Raw genomic sequence first — 13460 nt, 5'->3', positions numbered from 1 at the left:
ATGTTGGACCGACTATACGAACAGAGAAAGGCCATAAACGATTTCTTGATGATCCAAGTGGACAGGAGTACTCACCTGTGTAACTTCAATGTCAGACAGTGGCAGCTCATGCGTGACACCTGCCATTTGCTCAGGCACTTTGAGTAGGCAACGTTATTTGTCAGTCGCCATAACTACGGGATGAACAACGTCTTTCTACTGCTTCATACCCTGGAAAAGGCTAGTACATCTGGCTGGTAAGGGGATTGGAGATGTGTCGCCTAGATCTCACGGCCACATGAGCCCTGTGTGGGCTGAACGGGAGGAGGTGGAGGACATTGGAGCATAACAATATGTAGCAAAATAGGTGGTTTTTATACACAGGTGACAGGAGAGGAGGAGCAGGAGCAGCCGGAGGAGCAAGAGGGACATGAGGAAGACTAGGTAGATGACCCATGCACACCGTGACTGTATGTAGTGGAGATGGATGCAGGTAGTCCCTCCGAGTCACTTGCGCAAATGCCCCGCTGCATGCTCACTTGCTTATGTAGTGACAGCCAAATTGTCACTATTCGGCAGAGGGATGATTTATGTCTCTCCACCTTGTTGGACCCTTGCTACCAGTCGAAAAATGAGGGCCTTTTTTACACCCGCTGAGAGGGAGGACAAGCTGAACAACTGTAGAGACATCCTATGTAGTCAGTTGGCCACTGCCTATCTGCGCCATCGTCCATCCTCTTGCAGGTCTGACCAGGGGGGCCATCTGTGCTCACGTTCCACTGCCATGGCTGCTGGGGAGGGGTGGGGTGGGGTGGCAGGACCAGTACCAGCCCTATCAGCAGCAGCCTGAATCTAAAGTCACTAATGAGCAGCTTTCTTCACCTGCATATAAAAATAAAATACTCGCCAGCAGCTAGACATAAAGCAGAACCTGAACCAGAAGGTGGTGGCATACTTGGAGTGCACCCTGCCAGCCATCATTGAAGATGCGCTGGACTACTTTGCAGCCAAACTAGAATCACTGAAGCAATTGCCAAGAGACAACAGTATGCGTGCACTCATCAGACGGCGCAGAAGCTAAACGTACTCCTGGCCAATTTGCTGGTGCTGCACTCCCTCCCTTTCCTAGAGGTGGACCTTACACCTTTCAGAGAACTGATGGCTTGTGCCGAGCCGAGGTGGAGAGTCCCAAGCCGTCATTTCTTTGACAAAAAGGCAGTACCAGCCCTGCACACACATATAGAACAGAAGGTGGACCAGTCCTTGAGCCTGTCAGTGTCTGCTAAAGTGCACGGCAGCGCCGATGTGTGGAGCTGTAACTACGGTTAGGGACAATACTTGTCCTTTATGGCCCACTGAGTAAATGTGGTTTCTGCACATCCACACCAGCAACTTGGCCAGGTGACGCCTCCTCAAAGGATCCTGCAACAATGTGCACCTCTGCCTCCTCATCCTCTACTGTGTCCTCAGCCTCCACTGCAGGGACAATTCACATTGCCCCTCCAACATACCACATGCGCAGGGCACAGAGGTGTCGCACTATTCTGCACCTTGTTTGCCTGGGCGAACAGAGTCACACAGGGGACAAACTGCTCCGTATTCTTCATCAAGAAATCGAAGCCTGGCTTTCTCCACGACAACTCAAAATCGGAACCATAGTGACTGACAACTGGAAGAACATGGTGTTGGCGCTGCGTCAAGGAGGGCGCCCTGCATGGCAAACGTGTTCAATCTGGTTGTCAAACGGTTCCTGAAGTCTTCAACCCATCTGCAAGACATCCTAAAAGGAAACTTTGCATTCCCTTCAGCCACTTGTAAACCGCAAAGCACACCCTCCTTGAGCTGCAGGGGCAGAACATAGGCTGATATTGGAATTCCACCCTGCATATGTTGGACCGACTGTACGAACAGAGAGAGATTCCGTAAATGATTTTGTGATAATGCAAGCGGACAGTAGTACTCCCCTGTATAACTTCGATGTCAGCCAGTGGCAGCTCATGCGTGACACCTGCCGTTTGCTCAGGCCCTTTGAGGAGGCCACATTATTTGTCAGTCGCTAGGACTACTTGATGAACAATGTCATTCCACTGCTTCATGTCCTGTAACAGATGCTGGTAAATCTGTCTAGTCAAGGGACTGGCTAGGTGGCGCCTACATCTCACGGCCACGTGAGCCCTGTGGGAGCTGAAATGAAGGAAGAGGACACTGAGGCACAAGCAATGTGTAGCGAAGCGGGTAGATTTTCTACACAGGTGATAGGAGAGGAGGAGCAGGAGCAGCCAGAGGAGCTACAGGGCAATAAGGAAGACGAGGCAGAGGACCCAGAAACACCATGGCAGTATGCAGTGGAGATGGAGGCAGGGAGTCCCTCCTAGTCACTTGCACAAATAACCCAATGCATGCTCACTTGCTTGCGTAGTGACAGCCGAATTGTCACCATTCGGCAAAGGGATGACTTCTGGCTCTCCACATTGTTGGACCCTCGTTACTGGTCCAAAATGGGGGCCTTTTTTTACACCCGCTGAGAGGGAGGACAAACTGAACAGAGCAGAAACTGAACCAGCAGGTGGTGGCATACTTGGAGTGTACCCTGCCAGACGTAATTGAAGATCCACTGGACAACTGGGCAGCCAAACTGGATTTGTGGCCGCAACTGGCCGAGTTTGCCCTGGAAAAACTGTCCTGCTCGGCCAGTAGTGTGGCAGCAGAGCGGGTGTTTAGTGCAGTGGGGGCCATAGTTACCCAAAGTAGAACTCGCCTGTCCACCCAAAATGTGGAGAGACTGACCTTTGTCAAGATGAATCAAGCGTGGATCAGCCAGGATTTCCACCCACCAATGCCTGATGCATCAGACTAGATCATCCATGGTGTCACACAAACACTTTGACAAAAGAGACCGGTTTCTTCTGGCTACCTGCCTCAGCTACTATTCTGATGCTGCCACCCGCCTGATGCCGCACATCTGATGCCAAGTGCTCCTTCTTTTACCCACAATCTTCAGCTGGTACTGTTATTGCCACCCACCTCCCCACTCTATCACTGGTCACTCTGTAGTCTCCTGATGCTGCCTCCACCTCCACACTGTCATTTTGCCACTCTGTGGCCTCCTCCTAATGCTGCCTCCACCTCCAGACTCTGTCATTGGGCCACTCTGTGGTCTCCTCATGCTGTTTCCATCACACCACTATGTCATAGGGCCATTCTGTGGACTTCTCATGCTGTTCCCACACTCCCCACTTCATGACTGGGCCACTATTTTGTTTTTCGGCCTGGCTGACATCATCATTTATTTGACCCTTCTGCTGATTCGTCAGAAGGAAGAGAAAATAAGACACACAACGGATCCTGTCTGTGTAGCACCTGTAAGGCCTTTATGGTCCCATCAGAATTGGCTTGTGATTTGGTGGCCAAAAGCAGGAGTGGGTACAAAACACAAAAGACATGCATATATTCCATTCATGTGTCATCTCTGTTTTGGATCCACTTCTTTTTTTTTTTTTTTCGGCATTAGCAATACTGATGGATTACTGACCAAATGCTGACCGAGTGAAGGCGGATGCTCAGCAGACAGAATCCTTTTTTTTTTTTTTGGGGGGGGGGGGGATTATTGTTCTGACGGATCAGAGGAAGGGCAAAATAATCAGTGACGTCAACACAATATTACTGCTGACACCCTCTTCACTCTGTCGGGGGGGGGGGGGGGGCTCTACTTGTATAAGCATTTAATAGAACAGGTTCTGTAGACATCTTTGTGGAATCAGCTGATGAAGGTGTAAAAGGAGTGCGCTTCTTCTTGGCGCTAACATCGACCTGTAAGGCTGAGTTCATACTTGAGTTATTTGGTCAGTTTTGGCCCTGTGACTGCCCAAATAAGTAAAGTGTGCAGTGATTCTAAGAGCGACACCTGTCATCTGCATGTCATACTGACTCACAGTAATATTTCACTACCACAGCAGACTCCCTATGCGTGTTACTGCAAGGCATAGTGTTCTAAACCACTATAAAGGCTCCCTGCAGCCAGGAAAAAGCTGTTTTTTACCGTGATTCACCGCAAATAAATTCGGATTAAACCAAGATTTTTTTTTTAAATGCCGTGAATCGGACGAATACATTTTTTTGAAATTTCGCTCATCTCTATCTATGTTCTCTGTATCTCCCCAGCCATGCTCCAGTGATGCCTGTGAGCTGATTTTGGTGCCCTCCTGCTCTGAACACGGATCCTCATCATCATCATCCAAAACTGTACCCTGGCTGGACAGTTGTGTACTTAGCCGCTGTTGGTGCAGGAACCCACCCTCCGAGCTACTTGTAAATGACTGGCCTGATAACCGTGGGAATGATCCCTCTTCCTCCTGTGCCATATCGTCATCCATCATCGTCCAAGGCGTAGAAGAGGTATAGTAATGCTGAGTACGGCGTCATCGGCACTGTCCATGTTTGTGGAGTACTCGGAACAGCATAACACGGCACACATGTCGCTCATGTAGGCCCAATCGGTGGTGAAGTGGTGCTGTTCCGCAGAGTGACTCGCCCATGCTTGCTGCAGGTGAAACTCCAGTACTGCTTGCTCAGTCCCCCCAGCATGTGCAAGGTGGAGTTCCTTGTGGGTACGTTTCATATGAGGTGGTGATCGGGCAGGCTGAAGTTACGCTGCAGCACAGACAGGCGAGCAGCAGCAGGGTGAGAACTCAGAAAAAGCGCACAGACGACCCTCACTCTCTGCAGCAGCTCTGACGTATCGGGGTAATTTTTCAGGAACCTCTGTACCACCATGTTCAGCACATGCACCAGGCACGAGATGTGCATCAAACCAGCTAGGCCCAGAGCTGCTACGAAATTTTGCCCATTGTCGCACACCACCAGGTCGGGCTTGAGGCTCAGCGGCACCAATCACTCATCGGTCTGTTCTTGCCCGCCCACAGCTCCTGCGTGATGTGGAGTCTTTCCCCCAAAACATATCAGTTTCAGAACAGCCTGCTGGTGTTTCCCCATGGCTGTGTTGAAATTGGTGGTGCTGGTGTTGCGCTGACGTGATGAGGAGGCTGTAGAGGAGGTACAGGAGAAACAAACAGAGTAGGAGGAGGCAACAAGAGGCACCAAGATACTTCCAGCAATTCTTAGCGGTGGTAGGACGTGCGCCAAACTGCTTTCTACCTCGGTTGCAGCTGTCACTCACTACATTTACCCAGTGTGCAGTTAGGGAGATATAACGTCCCTGCCCATGCTTACTGATCCACGTATCGGTGGTTATGTGGACCTTGCCACTGATGTCGTGGCGCAGTGCACAGATTTTTTTCCTCAACTTCTTCATGCAGGGCTGAGACAGCCCGTCTGGAAAAGTAGTGGCGGCTGGGAACCACGTACCGTGGGAAAGCTGCTGTCATAACTAGAGATGAGCAAATTTATCAAAAATTCAATTCGGCCAGTTCGCCGAATTTCCCAAAAAGTTTCTATTCGATCCGAATTTATTTGTGACAAATTGCATTACAAAAACAGCTATTTTTGGCTGCAGAGAGCCTGTATAGTGGTGCATTACAGAAACATGCCTAGGGAGTCCTCTGTGGTAGTGAAACAGTACTGTGAGTCAATATGACGGCAGATGACAGGCGTCACTTTTAGAATCACTTCACTTATTATCAGTTACAGGGCCAAAACTGACCAAATAACTCAAGTGTGAACCCAGCCTTAGGGGCCATTCACACGTCCGTGGTTTCTTTCCTGATCTGTTCCGTTTTTTGCTGAACAGATCTGGACCCATTCATTTTCAATGGGTCCTGAAAAAAAATCTGACATTGTGCTGTCCGTTTTTTTTCAGGACCCATTGAAAATGAATGGGTCCAGATCTGGTCCAGATCTGTTCAGCAAAAAACGGAACAGATCAGGAAACAAACAACAGACGTGTGAATGGACCCTTACAGGTCAATGTTAGCATCATGTATAAAGAACCGTGTAGTGGTCCAAGATTCTACTATAGAGTGAAGGAGCACATTCCTTTTACACCGCCATGCGCTTATTCCACATAGATTTCTACAGAACCTATTCCGTTACATGCTGAAACATGACTAAATTAACAGGGTGTCAGCTGTAAGTTTGTGTTGACTTCATTGTTTGTTTATTTTGCCCTTCCTCTCAACAGTCACAAGAACAACCCCAAAAAAACAGATCCTGTCTTCTTAGCATCTCCCTTCACATGGTCAGCATTTGCTCAGTAATCCATCAGTATTGATAATGTCTAAAAAAAAAGGAGTGGATCTAAAACAGAGATGACACATGATTGGAAAGTTTGCCTGTCTTCTGTGTTTTTCACCCACTCCTGTTTTTGGCTTCCAAATCATGATCACATCCTGCTACAAAATAAGGACTGTGTGATGCAGGTCATATGGATGCTCCAAATACAAGATCCGTTGTGTTTCTCATTATTCTGTCCTTCTGACAGTTTAGAAAAAGGGTAAAATAAAATGGTAATCACTACAAGGGCAAATACGGACAATATTGGCCCTGTCATAGAGTGGGGAGGGTGCCAACAGCATAAGTAGTCAACATAGTGGCCTAGTCACAGAGTGGTTTGGTGGCAACAGCATGAGGTGTCGACACAGTGGCTCTGTCACAGAGTGGTGAGGGTAGCAATAACATGAGGAGTCAACACAGTGGCCCTGTCAAAGTGGTGAGGGTGGAAACAGCATGAGGAGTCAACACAGTGGCCCTGTCACAGAGTGGAGAGGTGGTAACTGCATGAGTCAACACAGTGGTCCAGTTACAGAGTGGTAAAGTGGCAAGAGTATGATGAGTGAAGACAGTAACCGCACAAGATGGTGGGTGGTAAGAGGAGCACATGGCAGCAGGTGTGTAGCATCAGACGGGTGGCAGCATCCGAATAGTGGCTAAAGCAGGTGGCCAGAAGAAGCATGTCTCTTTTGACAAAGTTTGGGTTTGTCATCCAGAATGATCTACGCAGATGCATCAGGCACTGCGTGTAGAAATCCTGGCTGATCCACGCCTGATTCATCTTTACAAAGGTCAGGCTTTCCACATTTTGGGTGGAATGACGAGTTCTCCGTGGGGTAACTATGTCCCCCGCCGCACTAACCACTCGCTTTGATGCCACACTACTGGCCGAGCAGGAAAGCTTGTACAAGGAAAACTTGGCCAGTTGCCGCCAGAAATCAAGTTTGGCTGCCCATAGTCCAGGGGATCTTCAATGTGGGGTGGCAGGGTGCAGTCCAAGTATGCCACCACCTGCTGGTTCAGGTTCTGCTCCATATCTTGCTGCTGCTGCTGGTGGGTGGTTTCTTCGGTAGGCGGGTGAAGAAAACTGCTAATCAGAGACTCTAGACTTAAAGGGAACCTGTCACCGGGATTTTGTGTATAGAGCTGAGGACATGGGTTGCTAGATGGCCGCTAGCACATCCGCAATATCCAGTCCCCATAGCTCTGTGTGCTTTTATTGTGTCAAAAAAAAACCGATTTGATACATATGCAAATTAACCTGAGATGAGTCCTGTCCCTGACTCATCTCACGTACAGGACTCATCTCAGGTTCATTTGCATATGTATAAAATAGGTTTTTTTTACACAATAAAAGCACACAGAGCTATGGGGACTGCATATTGCGGATGTCCTAGCGGCCATCTAGCAACCCATGTCCTCAGCTCTATACACAAAATCCAGGTGACAGGTTCCCTTTAAGTTGCTGATAGAGCGGTTACTGCTCTTGCCCCGCCACCCCACTTCAGCAGCCATGGCAGTGGAACGTGAGCCCAGTCAGACCTCCGTAAGCATGGGCGATCGCGCACATAGGCAGAGGACAGCTGACTACATAGGATGTCTCAATAGTAGTTCAGTTTATCCTCCCTCTCCCTCTTATCCTCCCTCTCTAAAAAAAAAAGCCCCAATTTTGGACCGGTAGTGAGAGTATAACATGGTGGAGAGCCAATAGTCATCCCTCTGCCGAATTGTGACAATTTGGCTGTCACTACTCAATCAACCGAGCATGCATCGGGCCATTTGCGCCAGGGACTCTGAGGGACTCTCTGCCTCCAGCTTTACTGCATACTGTGTCTCAGGGTCATCTGCCTGGTCCTCCTCATCGCCCCTTTAGCTCCTCCTGCTTCTCCTCTCCTGTCACTTGTGCAGAATATACATCCATTGCTGTATATATTGATTGTGCGTGAATGTCCTCCTCCAGTTCAGCCCCCACAGAGCTCAGGTGCCCATGGGATGTAGGCGCCACGTATCCTGTCCGCTGGCCAGCTACATTTAGCAGCATCTGTTCCAGGACATGAAGCAGTGGAATGACGTTATTCATCCCGTAGTCCTGGCGACTGACAAATAAAGTGGCCTCCACAGAGGGCCTGAGCAAACGGCAGATGTCGTGCATAAGCTACCACTGGCTAACGTCAAATTACACAGGGGAGTACTCCTGTCCGCTTGCATCATCAAGAAATCGTTCATGGACTTTCTCTGCTCATACAGTCGGTCCAACATGTGTCAGGGTGGAGTTCCAACTGGTGGAAAATATATCAGCCAATGTTGGGGAACGCCATTCTGCCTTTGCAGCTCGAGACAGGTGTGATTTGCAGTGTAAGAGTGGCTGAAGTGCATGCACAATTTCCTGGCCATTTTTAAGGATGTCTTGCAGATGGGTGGAAGACTTCAGACATTGCTTTACAACCCGATTAAAGACGTGCGCCATGTAGGGTGCATGGCTTAGCCCTCCTTGACCCATCACCAGGACCGGTGCAACCATATAGGCGAACTAGGCATTCGCCTAGGGTGCCGGCCTGCTGGGGGTGCCCTGATGGGCTCCCCCTAACTGGGGGTGCAGCCCTGGGCGAGCGGCTCTAAAGCCGTCCCCAGCGCCGTTACAGAGGGGCCAGGAGGTGGAGGTCCTTCTTAAATATGGCAGAGCAGGCATCTGCTTACCCTGATGGCAGGTGCCTGTTCTGCCAGTAAATTACCGGAGGAGAGGAGGCGGGCGGCAAGGGAGGCTGTTCTAGCAGCTCCCCACTCCTCCCTCATGCGCCCTCTGTGATGATATGACGTCATTCCGGCCCCGGCATACTAAACTGCATGCTGGAGGACTATGTTTGTCAGTGAGTATATGTGTGTCTTTGTCTGCCAGTGAGTGAGTGCCTGTCAGTGAGTTTCTGTGTGTGTTTCAGTGGGTAGGTGTGTGTCTGTCTGTCAGTGAGTTTCTGTGTACGTCATTCAGTGAGTGTCTGAGTGCGTGTCTGTCTGTCAGTGTGTGTGTGTGTGTGTGTCTGTCAGTGAGTGAGTGACATGAGGGGGCGGCAAAATGGATCTTTGCCTAGGGCGGCAAAAATCCTTGCACGGGCCCTGCCCATCAACACAATGCTCTTCCCAATTAGATAAAACTGGGTCAGTGGCTACACCAAACTGAAAAAACTATGGCTAGGTGCTCTATCCAGCGACTTTATTATATTACCAATTCAGACAACTTTGTGAGAGAAGGATAAAAAATGAAAAGATGATTTAGTAATTGATCAACTAAGATGGATACAAATTTAATTAAGAAAAATAAGAAAATTAGAAAAATAAAAAAAGTATATAAAATGTATATAAAAAATGGAAAAAAAAATACTGTATATAATGTAAACTTGAAGTCACAGTATATGTGCATATAAAATATTCACTGTAAATCCCATTAATGTCCAGTAGGGGGAGCAGTTACATCAAAGTTTTAAATAGTCCAAGTTCGTTCACACTGTTTCATGAATAGGCATCCCAGTGATAAGCGATATAGTATCGCAAGAAATCAGCAACTGTACAGGTCCTTCTAAAAAAATTAGCATATTGTGATAAAGTTCATTATTTTCTGTAATGTACTGATAAACATTAGACTTTCATATATTTTAGATTCATTACACACCAACTGAAGCAGTTCAAGCCTTTTATTGTTTTAATATTGATGATTTTGGCATACAGCTCATGAAAACCCCAAATTCCTATCTAAAAAAATTAGCATATTTCATCCGACCAATAAAAGAAAAGTGTTTTTAATAGAAAAAAAAGTCAACCTTCAAATAATTATGTTCAGTTATGCACTCATTACTTGGTGGGGAATCCTTTTGCAGAAATGACTGCTTCAATGCGGCGTGGCATGGAGGCAATCAGCCTGTGGCACTGCTGAGGTGTTATGGAGGCCCAGGATGCTTCGATAGCGGCCTTAAGCTCATCCAGAGTGTTGGGTCTTGCGTCTCTCAACTTTCTCTTCCCAATATCCCACAGATTCTCTATGGGGTTCAGGTCAGGAGAGTTGGCAGGCCAATTGAGCACAGTAATACCATGGTCAGTAAACCATTTACCAGTGGTTTTGGCACTGTGAGCAGGTGCCAGGTCGTGCTGAAAAATGAAATCTTCATCTCCATAAAGCTTTTCAGCAGATGGAAGCATGAAGTGCTCCAAAATCTCCTGATAGCTAGCTGCATTGACCCTGCCCTTGATAAAACACAGTGGACCAACACCAGCAGCTGACATGGCACCCCAGACCATCACTGACTGTGGGTACTTGACACTGGACTTCAGGCATTTTGGGGCTCCGAACACCCTAATATGCGTTTTATCTCTGGAGCGGTACATCGCTAATACAGTGGACATCCTTAACTGTGTTCACCGCACACAGGATAGCGCTACAGTTTTAAATATTATTATACCGCAGGCTTTTGTGAGCATCAAATATATTACCCTAACTTACCGGAAAACATTAGATGTATTGTGACGTTCTCTCTCTATCAGATGAAGGCACATACTGTCACTAATAAGTAAAAAGGAAGATTGTCAAAGCTAAAGGGAAGCTCTCTGACATATACAGTTGCTGATCTCTTGCGATACTATATCGCTTATCACTGGGATGCCTATTCATGAAACAGTGTGAACGAACTTGGACTATTTAGAACTTTGATGTAACTGCTCCCCCTACTGGACATTAATGGGATTTACAGTGAATATTTTATATGCACATATACTGCGACTTCAAGTTTACATTATATACAGTATTTTTTTTACATTTTTTTTATATAAATTTTATATATACATTTTTTTACATTTTTATAATTTTCCTATATTTCCTATTTTTCTTAATTACATTTTTATCCATCTTAGTTGATCAATTACTTCATCAACTTTTCATTTTTTTATCCTTCTCTCACAAAGTTGTCTGAATTGGTAATATAATAAATTATTAACCCCTTAGTGACCACGCACATTTTTTAAAAAAATTGCATTCCAAGAGCTATAACTTTTTGGTTTTTTGATCAATGTACTTGTATGAGGTCTTTTTTTTTGCAGGACAGTTTTTGATGCACCATTTTAAATACATGTAATGATTGATTAAAGCAAGCTGTTTAGCTAAAAAAAACTTTGTTTACGTCAGTAAAAATGCATATTAGTGGTCACTAAGGGGTCACTAATAAGTAACAGTATCACGTACATTGTGGTTCATGCACACAGCCCTGGGGCCGCTGGGTGATGCAGCGGTTGCTGCATCAGGCTGTACCACTACATTAGCACCACGGTTTTCCTAGGCCACTTTATGGTGATACTGCATGTGTTGACGCAGAGCTGTGGTGCCAACATTGGCACCCTGGCCACACTTCACCTTTTGCCCACAGATTCTACAAATGGCCATGCACAAAGAACCATAACAGCCGGCATAAGGTAAGAGAAACATGTCCTGAACCTTTACTCCTACCTCAGACTTCCACTACCCTAATTAATTTGAAGGATTTCGAGTGGAAATACACATACCAATGGCTGACATTAGACGTTCACATATCCAGCACAATCTAGGGATCGAATGTGTAGCTTCCTTCTCAAAAAAGACCCAGATATGACCACAGAGAAAAGAGACTTTGTTCCCACGGGCATAGAATTTATCTTAACTCACAACATATTTTCATTTCAAGACAATATTTACAGACAGACGCAGGGCACCGCATGGGCACGAGATTTGTGTAATATGGGGTGGTGTAATATACTTATAATATACTTTCTAACATACAGTAGAAAGTATATTATAGTGCAATTGTATTGTGCAGCAGTTGTGTGCGGTTCTGCTGCGATACCGCAGCTACACAGAGTGCCAAACACTATTGGAACAAATAATTTCTACTGGTGTGATATACTAGTTGCCCCCCCCCCCCCCCCCCCCCCCAAAAAAAAAAAGTGGGCTACGGTAAAATTGTTATTCAGTGACCGCATAATGTACCTCGAGCCACATAATCAGAATTTTTTTTTATGTCAGGTGAATGCCCAACAGGGCACATTTCAGAGAATTTCCTTTTAAGACGCATAAAAATGTCCCCTGATTGAAATACATATTTTTTGTGGGAATTTTTGTCAATGATCCCCCTCTAGTATGTCACTGCCCATGTTGTGGGACTATTTGTGCACTTCTAATAAGTATTTGGTGGCTGCAAATATAAGCTGAAGTTTTTTCAGGTTCGCCTGCCATTAAAGTGAATGGGGCCCGCCGCGAACTCGCGGTTTGCAAACATTTAATCGCGTTCGTGAACCGTCTCGGCTGATGTTCGTCCATCGCTATTCATTTATATATATATACAGTCCGGTCCATAAATATTGGGACATCGACACCATTCTAACATTTTTGGCTCTATACACCAGCACAATAGATTTCAAATGAAACGAAAAGAATGTGCTTGAACTGCAGACTGTCAGCTTTAATTTGAGGGTATTTACATCCAAATCAGGTGAACGATGTAGGAATTACAACAGTTTGCATCTGTGCCTCCCACTTGTTAAGGGACCAAAAGTAATGGGACAATTGGCTTCTCAGCTGTTCCATGGCCAGGTGTGTGTTATCCCCTCATTATCCCAATTACAATGAGCAGATAAAAGGTCCAGAGTTCATTTCAAGTGTGCTATTTGCAATCTGTTGCTGTCAACTCTCAAGATGAGATCCAAAGAGCTGTCACTATCAATGAAGCAAGCCATCATTAGGCTGAAAAAACTAAGCAAACCCATCAGAGAGATAGCAAAAACATTAGACGTGGCCAAAACAACTGTTTGAACATTCTTAATAAGAAGGAACGCACCGGTGAGCTCAGCAACACCAAAAGACCCGGAAGACCACGGAAAACAACTGTGGTGGATGACCGAATAATTATTTCCCTGGTGACGAAAACACCCTTCACAACAGTTGGCCAGATCAAGAACACTCTCCAGGAGGTAGGTGTATGTGTGTCAAAGTCAATAATCAAGAAAAGACTTTACCAGAGTGAATATAAAGGGTTCACCGAAGATGTAAACCATTGGTGAGCCTGAAAAACAGGAAGGCCAGATTAGAGTTTGTCAAACGACATCTATAAAAGCCTTCACAGTTTTGGAACAACATCCTATGGACAGATGAAACTAAGATCAACTTGTACCAGAGTGATGGGAAGAGAAGACTATGGAGAAGGAAAGGAACTGCTCATGATCCTAAGCATACCACCTCATCAGTG

The 13460-nt window shown here is 46.3% G+C and overlaps 1 protein-coding gene across 4 annotated transcripts in view; it reads left to right on the top strand.

Annotated features, from left to right (window-relative positions):
• The window catches only part of LOC122926933 (nicotinamide N-methyltransferase-like), a 117188-nt gene that overhangs the window by 32550 nt on the left and 71178 nt on the right, over positions 1-13460 (top strand). For 2 of the 4 annotated variants that reach the window (XM_044278455.1, XM_044278453.1), the window contains exon 3: positions 4141-4374. The exons of the other annotated variants lie outside the window; for them this stretch is intronic. The gene's annotated coding sequence lies outside the window, so the exon portion shown is untranslated. The remainder of the gene's footprint in view (positions 1-4140; positions 4375-13460) is intronic. 4 annotated transcript variants of the gene reach the window in all.

Source organism: Bufo gargarizans, chromosome 2 (assembly GCF_014858855.1).
Source record: "Bufo gargarizans isolate SCDJY-AF-19 chromosome 2, ASM1485885v1, whole genome shotgun sequence".
In the NCBI taxonomy this organism is placed as follows: domain Eukaryota; kingdom Metazoa; phylum Chordata; class Amphibia; order Anura; family Bufonidae; genus Bufo; species Bufo gargarizans.
This window is presented reverse-complemented; position numbering and strand designations above follow the sequence as displayed.